Genomic DNA, 9473 nt, shown 5'->3' with positions numbered 1-9473 from the left:
TCGAGCTTGGGCTCGGGCCTTAGAAAAATCTGTTAATACAAAGTGAAAGCCCGACCTATGAACAAGTCTAATAGGAGTGTATCTGGATGCTCCCAACAAGATACGTATTCGTCGATACGGGCCGGTACATGTCGATACTTTGAACCTTGAGTTTGTCTTTCCATGCTTTGCACTATTCTCAACATATTACCGTTGCCATTATGCTTGTCATTGTGAAGCTCGCCTCTACTACCTCTATTTTATGTCATGCACCACTGCTATTCCGAACACCACTACATCACCAAACCGTCAGCTATAAGTTATTCATCTCCATTTTCCATTGTAATTTTGTTTTAATTTTCTTGTGCATTATTTCCCCCTCACTGGTTGGTTTCATTGGCCGTTACAAGGCTAGCCATTGCTGAGTAAAAGCTTGCCATCATTCACCATTTCCTGTCGTCGCCTGCCCTTGCAACAACTATCATCGCCACCGGTAAGAATTTACGCATCTGCTACTATAAAAATTACTTGGATTTTGCAGTGCCTATCAGGTGCAAGTCTGCACGGTTAACTTGGATTTGATTAGATTAATTATATCCTTTGCTGTCTACAGGATTAGAATCCCCAACGTAAATGGCTCAATAGAATATTTTATAGGAAACAAAAAATAAATATGTTTAGAATATTATCAGGAACTATAGAGTTACACTCATATGTACAAATTCTCCTTAGGCTAAATTTGGAAAGAATGCAAATACAAATATGTATAGTATAAATACATACAAAATACAAGATTTTGCACTCTACAAATTTATATTTGTATTCCTTCCAAACTGAGCCTTAGAAGAAAGTATTTTTAAATTGATGCACAAGACTCCATTTGTATTCAGTGTAATTTCATTTGCACTAAATGCAAATACATTAATGGAGTTCACATAAAAAGGTTGCAAATTCTGATTTTTGCTTCAAATTCTAGTATACTTTGCTTTAGTTTTTATGCTAATTCTTTACGGTAGCAAAACAAATCGAAGTGATAATAGAAATTAAAATGATTAACATTTTGAAGGGTGAAAGCTCATTATATTAAACAAGATATTCATGTCAATGGCAATTTAATAATATTTCTCTATTATACATATTACAAAAAAACAAATGATTGTTTTTTATGATTAACGGTATCGATCATCTCAAATTTTATAAGTGAGATGCATGGAATCATAACACAGGATAGAACGCCTACGGAGATGTGGTGTCATTCAATCCACATATCTTTGTCCATAATGTAGAATAACTATCCTGGTGTGGAGTGGTGTGTTTTAACTCACACCATAGGTATAGTGTGGATGAAAACATGCCGCCCAATTTCTCATCTATGCTATAAAACACCCCCTAAATCTCAACCCTAAGAATGAAAAATCTCACTACTGAAACTCATTCTTTGTGAATAGGGTCGGAGCAATCTGCATTGAAAATCCTTATAGTAGTTATTTAAATCCCACATATATTTTGCCCCTCTTACCTATGTTTCTTATCTTTTGGCTCCTACTATCCATATTTATTACCCTTTGGCCCCCTCAATAAACAATCCTAGCTCCGCCCCTGTTTGTGAACCAAATTTCTACTTCTTGAATTGCATCATCCGTTGTCTTCTACACCTCTTGTGAAAAAAAAAATGGTAAAGTATGCTTCTACCTTTGTTATTGTTGTATTTTTTTCTGTTTAATTTAGTTTTATCAGAATACAAACAAAATAGCTCCAATGGTAAACTCTGTTTGCTATTCTGCAATTCTACTACTATTTTTGCTTTTCTTGAAGTCAAAACCTTCTAAAACACCTGTAAATCCAAGTAGGTAAATCATGGAAAATACTTTCGTGGAATGTTCTATTTTGACGAAGTAAAATATTTCTTCGACGTTAATATTTTACTCCCGTTTGATAAAGACTTGTTTAAACTCTAAAGTTCAAATAACCAAAAGCATGTCGAAACCAGAGACATTAAAGGCGATAGTCAGTTAATGAAATTTGGTTAGCAAAGGATGAAGTCTGTTTGAAAAGAGTGAGCTTTGATTTGAAGAGTGAGATTAGACAAGGACTAATAAATATTAATATAATATGTCCGCATTGATGCATGTACATATGCGGATACATTAATACATCAATATTTAAAACATTTAATAGTTTGGGATGACAAATCCCATCCCTCTGTAGCTTATCAAATAAAAATAAAATAAAGAAAAAATATATATTTATATTGATGCACCTAGATATGTATGGATACATTGATATATCAATATTTAAAACATTTAATAGTATGGGATTATAAATCCCATCTCTCTGTAGTTTATAAAATAAAAAAAGTAAAGAAAAAATATGTTTGTATTGATGCACCAAGATATGCATGGATTCATTGATACATCAATATTTAAAACATTTAAATAGTTTGGGATGATAAATCCCATCCCTTTGTAGCTTATAAAATAAATAAAAAAAAAGTAAAGAAAAAAATATATCAATCAAATTGATAAGCATTATATATACTCAATTTTGGATATCAGTTGTATTAATATTTTAATAAATGAGATTAGGGTTTTATTTAGAAGTTGAAAAACAACGAAAACATCTTCTCTTCAAGGAGCGAGGTAATGGGTCCAATGCTCATTTGGGAGGGCCGAAGGACAACGGCTTCTGGCTTCCCATGTGGGCCCCACGCATACCAGCTTATAATATATATTTGGTCAAGAATGTGACGGTTCAATTCTACCATCTGTCAAATCATCTAAAGGGATGTCTACCAGGTCTATTTGGAGAATTTCAAAGCAGAGCTGAACTAGCTTAACTAAATCTTCAACTCAGCCCTCTCAAACTTTCTTTTAATTATTTAATTTGTGCAATATTTTGATATCTTTGTAGGAATTGCTAGTAAGCTTTTTTACACGGTATTTTTAAGAAAAGAAAAGGGATTATAGTTGATAAGATCAAATTTTGGGTTTTATTATGAATAAAAATAATATTTTCTATATAGATTTTAGAATAGGGTAATTTTTTTTTGAAAAATATCAAAATGGGGTTAAAATATTATTCATTTCCTTCCTCCTTCAGACCATCGAACAAATTTTCCCACCCCTGATCTCTATCTTTTTCTTTCCTCCTCTTCCTCCTTTCGATGACCAAGAAAGAGCTTCATCACCACTTCCTGAACCCTTGGCCCTCTATCTCTGTGTGAAGCTTCCAAAACCTCTCTTTGATTTATCCTCTCACTATCAATCCTCCCTCTTCCCGCTACAGAACGTCTCGACACAACACAATCAATTGGCGCGGCATTGGCTGCGAAACCGATCCCAAGAGAGCACCAAACATAGGGACAACTACAACAGGAGTTGGATTCCCCATAGACGTCATCTCCGTGACATGATGGCTTTTCTTCCTCTATGTGTTCCTCTGCTTCTTTTTCCTCACCTTCTTCTCTTGCCAATCTGCCGAAGACCGAATAGCCTCCGGCGCCAATATCTGTGAAAGGATGTGCATCCAAGACCTCTGCATGTTGCAGATGTAAAGCTCTTCTTTTTATCCTTCAATGCTGAAGACTTGCTGTTATTGTTGGAGGTGAATGTGGACATGAATAGAGAAGACATGGAGGTTTTACCGTGAGGGGACTGATTGGTAGAAGAGATTTGTGGGGTTGAATCTGGAGCTGGAATGGGTTGGTTCTTGGGTCTCCTGAATCTAATCTGCTCTACTGTTAGTTGGGTTTTTTACAACAACCAAAGTAGAGAGAGAGAGAGAGAAAGAGAGACCGGAGGCAGGGGTGTTACTTGGACTAGATTTGGTCCAATTTGATCCAGTCCAATGTGAATCTATTATAAATGGACCAGGTCCAATCCAATCTAATGAATGTTTTGGACCAATTTGGACCAGTCCAATTAATGTTTGGACCATCTAATCTGTTGAAATTCATTTTGATTTAGATTGGTTTCAACCCAAATTCGGTCCATTGATACATATATTCTTATCTTATACCAATGGACCAGATATTGGCTTAATCCAACCCAATCCAATATAAATTTGTTATGGACGAACCAGGTCCAATCTAATCTAATAAATATTTTGGATTGGATTGGTCCAATCCAATATGTCTCGTTAGTCCGTTCAATCTATCCAAATTGATTTTGGACTGGACGGGGTTCAATCCAAAACCGGCCCATTGACACCCTTAACTGAAGGAAAATAATGAAGAGTGTCCAATTAATTTGTGTAAAAGAATATATGGAGGCTTAAAGAGAAAGGAGATGAATAGTATTTTTACCCTTTTTTTTATATATTTTTAAAAAAATTAATCTATTTTAAAAATTATATTAAAAAAATAATTGATAATAAGAACAAACTATAATCCAAAAAAAAACATGAACAGTCCATCTCCATGGGGAACCTATTAACAGTCCATCGTTCCAGATATTGATATTGATAACTGGGACCTCAGAGAGGTTTAATCATGCCTCCCTGCACCCAGATGGGCTCTGATGCTGTCAACAGTAGTATGTGTGGAAAACTGGAAGCCACAATGCGATACCCTCGTGGCAGAGTTCATATCAGCTATGTTCATTATTGTTGTGATGAATTCTTGCAACCACCTAATTTCTGCTGTCTTAGAGCCCTTTCTACCTGACACGCTAATGTATATGAACTAACCTGTCACATAAAATAGTGGTGAAGACATTATTGTATGGACTAACCTATCACATAGAGAGACATGTAGACAGCCAAAGTTTTCTCCCATTAGTCCTATAAAACACGGACACATTAGTAATCTACCCATAGCAAATCCCTTAGTGCTTCACTGCGTTGTATTTCAAACAAATGGGATCCAACCCATGGTCTATATATTGGGCGGTTATAAGAATGCTCCACTATTTTCCCAAACCAAAGTTGCTTTTGATTGAACATTTTGGTAGAACCTTCCATAAACCTGAATTTGTGTGTGTATTTTTTGTTTTTAATTTTTCTCTGCTTGTTAGGATACACTAGGGGGTTTAATTGAATTGAGTTGAATCGACTATTAGCCTATTCAATCTTGACTTCACTCAAAACATTGCAACTTAAACTAAGTCTGGATAAAAATATATTGCAAGAACACTGACTCTAAGACTCAGTTTGGAAGGAATATAAATACAAATACATATAACAATGTTTTGCATTCTACATTGTATTCCTTCTAAACAGAGCCTAAATTTATTTATTATAAACAGAAATTCCTATATCCCTACTACAACCAACAAAGAACTTATGAATTGCATACGATCAGTTGATTAGTCTAAATTGTACCCTGAGCTTATATATTCATTCTGATATCACTTATTGTGCAGAAGCATGATCACCATAATCTGTGCATTGCAAGAAAGAAAAACCTACTCACCAAGAAAAGAACAAGAACATCAGACTACAATGGTCATGAACTTGTGAATCGACATTTCCAACAGGCCAATTTCTTTGGTAATTTGCCGATCAAATGATCTATTATGTTACAAATCTTAGGTAGGAGTCCCACTTAGCAAAATAATGAAAAGAATCATGTTTCAAGCAGCCCTTATGCCTTGAAAAGTCATTTTCGCTTAGTCTTTTGCTTTTGGATTTTGATGGAACTATATTATTTATATAATCTTATATAAATGCCTGACTTGCAGTATGGAACTCGTTTATTGTAGTAGTCTTATCAAAGTCTCTGGCAAACACCACACGTCTAACACTATATGGAGTGAGGAAAAGGTGATAACGATTTTCTTTTTCTTTTGTATTAATCACTATCTACGGAAAATATAATAGCCAGAAAATCGCACCATCACCGGGACAAATCATTCATCAATTGGGCTACACCTCGGTGGTGGTGATAACGAAATTGATTTTATCCATTCAAACAAGACATGTACGCTCCATTTGGATAAATTTTTGCTTTTGATCGAGTTTTGTTTTGCGAAAAATAAAATTGAGCAAAAAAAAGTGATTTAAGCATTTGGTAACAGTCTGGTTCAAGCCTTGTTCTTTATTTTGGTAGCCCCCCACGAATTTAACAAATTTTCTACACCTTATTTGCGGAAAAAGAAAGAAAAAAAAATATTGGGATTTTTTAATTTGATTTTTTTGCTCTAGTTAACCTCCACGGCTGGGTTTATTGATAGTGGCCTTGAAAATTTATCAAGGAAATGTGATTTTAATTCCCTGTACTCATACTGATTTTTCTTAATTTGGTTGCAGTGCAAATTTGAACCAGATATAAAGTTTCCACCTGGTTTAGTTTTGCAGTTATTTGTTTGCAACTTCGATTTGTAGGATTCCTACGTGATATAAAATTTGTACTTGTCTCATTTGCATTTACTAGCAGTGTAAATTTTGCATTTTAGAAAGTGATAAAAATTTTGCACCATCTTCCTCCTACCTCAATTCTCTCTCGTAGTGAAGACCACATCATGAATTCATGATCATCTTACTTCCTACCTCACTCCCAAACAAAAATGTCCCTCCTACCTTCATCCTAAATAAATAACCCACCTCCTAGTCTCCTACATCCATCATCTAGCAATATAAGCTAAGATCACACAATTTTACATGTTTACTTCCTATTTAATTTTTCCCAAAGGCTCCATTTGGAAGGAGTACAACTATAAATATGTAGAGTGCAAAACCTTATATTTTGTATTATTTCGTATGTATTTGTATTTGTGCTCCTTCCAAATTGAGCCAAACCAACCAGACAAGGCCAAATCTGAAACAGAAGCAAACAAGAATTTATACAAGGCCTATTTGCATTTAAACCACTGCAAACGAAATTTGCATTGCTACTGATAAACACGGTAATTTGAGTTATAATATTTACTGAAGGCTTTTGTTGTAAAACTAACTGGTACATAGCTTATTTAGGCCATGTTTGGGAGTGCCTATGTTAAAAATAAGTGCTTATTCCAATAAGCACTTATTTGCATTTGTCACCCAATTTTTTCAAGCGCTTATTTTAAAAACTAAGCACTTATTTCATATTAGGTGTTTGGTAGTCTTTTCTCCAATAAGCACTTAAATAAACGTTTGTGGGTATTTTGTCCTTCATTTTCTTTCAAATTTTATAAAAACACTTTTATGAAAGTACTTTTATGAAAACACTTTAGTAAAAACATTTTTACAAAAGTACTTTGATGAGAACACTTTAACAAAAACACGTTTACAAATGTAATTTTGTAAAATTACTTTTATGAAAGTATTTTTACGTAAGTACTTTTATATATATAATACTTTTATGTAAGCATTTTTGCAAAAGTACTTTTAGAAAAATACTTTTATAAAATTCAACTCGAGATATTATATGTAGTATTTTAAAATTTAACTAGGGATAATTTTGCAAGAAAAAAATGAATAAATCCTCATTGTATAAGTACTTAAAAAACTGGAAATTTGGACTTAAAAAATAAGGTATTATTTAAAAAAAAAACACTTATTTTGGACTTATTTCTCAAACACCAATAAGTGTTTAATGGTATGATCATGGTCCAAATAAGCACTTATTTTTAAGCATTCCCAAACATAGCCTTAGTTTGATACATGAAGCATGTATGAGTGATCATTGGTCACCTGCATAATGAGCCCTGAGCCCCATAAAAACAAATGCAATAATCCCCAAGGTTCAAAGTGTTGATAGTACACAACATTTCAAAATTTGGGCATACAATATTGTATCTTTGGATTCTTGATAGGCTGAATAGATCAAGATAAGGCATCTAGTCGCTTTTAGGGGGCATTCTTTTTCTGGATTTTGAGAGAGGGGAAAGTTGGTCAATGGGATTTTGATTCCCATTGACCAAAAATCATATGTTCTTTTTTCAGATTTATATGGGAACCATCACTTACCCGGTGGGTAGATAACTTTCCCACCTTGGGGGAAAGTTGCCAACACTTGAAAGGGACAAAAATGTCCCTTGTTAACAATTACCTGGGTAAATCTTTCCTGGTTAACAATTACCTGGGTAAGTGCATTTACCTGCTGGTAAATAGCTTACCGAAATATGAACAGGGCCTTAGAGGTTAATGCCTAAGGTCAAACATGTATTAATATTTCCTTTTTCTTAGACAATGCCTTATTTTGACGAAAAAAAATATTTTCTTTCTTTAATATTTTCTTCTCCTTTGAGAATGATGGTAATAGATGGTGGAACTTGGGGTTGCAAGAGAATGATCTATGATTTGAAGAGAGAGATTAGGGTTTTGTTTAGAAGTTGGAAATGACCCAATGCATTTATATAGTTATGCCCGTTTATGGAGGTGTTATCTATGCCTTATTTAATTTAATGTGGCACTATGATGTGGAGCAATCCTAAATATTTTTAGGACAAAAGCCTGTTTTTTCGAAGAGCAAAGTAAATCTCCAACAAGATTGGATGAATTTTGTGTCCATTTGTAGGAATGGCAATGGAATAGATTCAATGAGGGTTTTATAAATTCTAGACCCTTCTTATCTTCCCAAGCCTTCTAATTCATACCTTCCTCAAAACCCATAGTGGGTCCGATTCCAAGATTCAAACCTCCCTTGCACATGAAAATGCAAAAGCTTTCCCATCCATCCTCCTTCCATTTTAGGGTGGGATGGGCTAAGTTGGCGGATTCAGTCTAGAACCTAGATATAATTTTCTATTATCTATAAGAAATAAACAAGAAAATTAATATGAACAAACATCAAAATTTCCAATTATGTGATTGAAACATATATAATACACAAAAATTATTTAATTATTATTTATATAAAATTCAAAGCACTATTAAATTCAATGTATATATCGGGAGTTTAGCTTAATACCAAATCCCAACGGTACCTGTATTGGTTGTAAAATCCCAAAACCTATCTCTGCCCCAAAATCCATTCTTCAAAAAAAAAAGAAAAAAAAAATAGAAAGAAGCACCAATCCAGTTGGGTACCCACCAGATAGGGTGGAAATTGCCATCCCTACCCGTTTAGGAGAGCTGAAGTATAGTGCTTCTAGCTTTTCAGGTGGAACCTCCAGACCCAAGGTTTTAAAAACGAACCGGAAGCAGAACTGGTCAGGGGACCGGTTTCCAGTTAAGCGGTTCAACCATCTGGGTCAAACGTTTTGACCCATGACATCATAAATAAATTAAAAATAAAAAATATATTTATAAATAATAAAAAATAACATAAAATTAAATAAAATACAGAAAATAAAACTATTTAAATACAAAAATAATAAAGTACAAAATACATAGAAAATATAAAAATAAAATACAGAAAAATTCTAAAAAATACAGAAAAAACACAAAAAAAAATAAAAAATAAAAACAGAAAATTGCAAATAAATAGAGAAAAATACAGAAAAAATACAGACTAAACCATCTGTGAACTAGGGATCAAACCATTCCGTTCTGATTCCAACTGTGAACCAAACGTACCCTAATATTGCATACTTCCAGCTTTTAGACTAATCTCTCTGTTATAGGACATAACA

General features: G+C 33.8%; 1 long non-coding RNA gene across 2 annotated transcripts; it reads left to right on the top strand.

Annotated features, from left to right (window-relative positions):
* The first annotated feature begins 1387 nt into the window (after positions 1 to 1387).
* Positions 1388 to 6411, top strand: LOC148855475 (uncharacterized). Of its 2 annotated transcripts, none has more exons than XR_016112244.1 (4): positions 1388 to 1654; positions 5340 to 5466; positions 5658 to 5739; positions 6226 to 6411. It is a non-coding gene; the product is annotated as an uncharacterized LOC148855475 (long non-coding RNA). The 2 variants fall into 2 exon arrangements; XR_016112245.1 differs by having other exon boundaries at positions 5340 to 5508.
* The last annotated feature ends 3062 nt before the right edge of the window (positions 6412 to 9473 follow it).

Source organism: Nelumbo lutea, chromosome 4 (assembly GCF_056320005.1).
Source record: "Nelumbo lutea isolate HS-2025 chromosome 4, American lotus-T2T, whole genome shotgun sequence".
Taxonomy (NCBI): domain Eukaryota; kingdom Viridiplantae; phylum Streptophyta; class Magnoliopsida; order Proteales; family Nelumbonaceae; genus Nelumbo; species Nelumbo lutea.
This window is presented reverse-complemented; position numbering and strand designations above follow the sequence as displayed.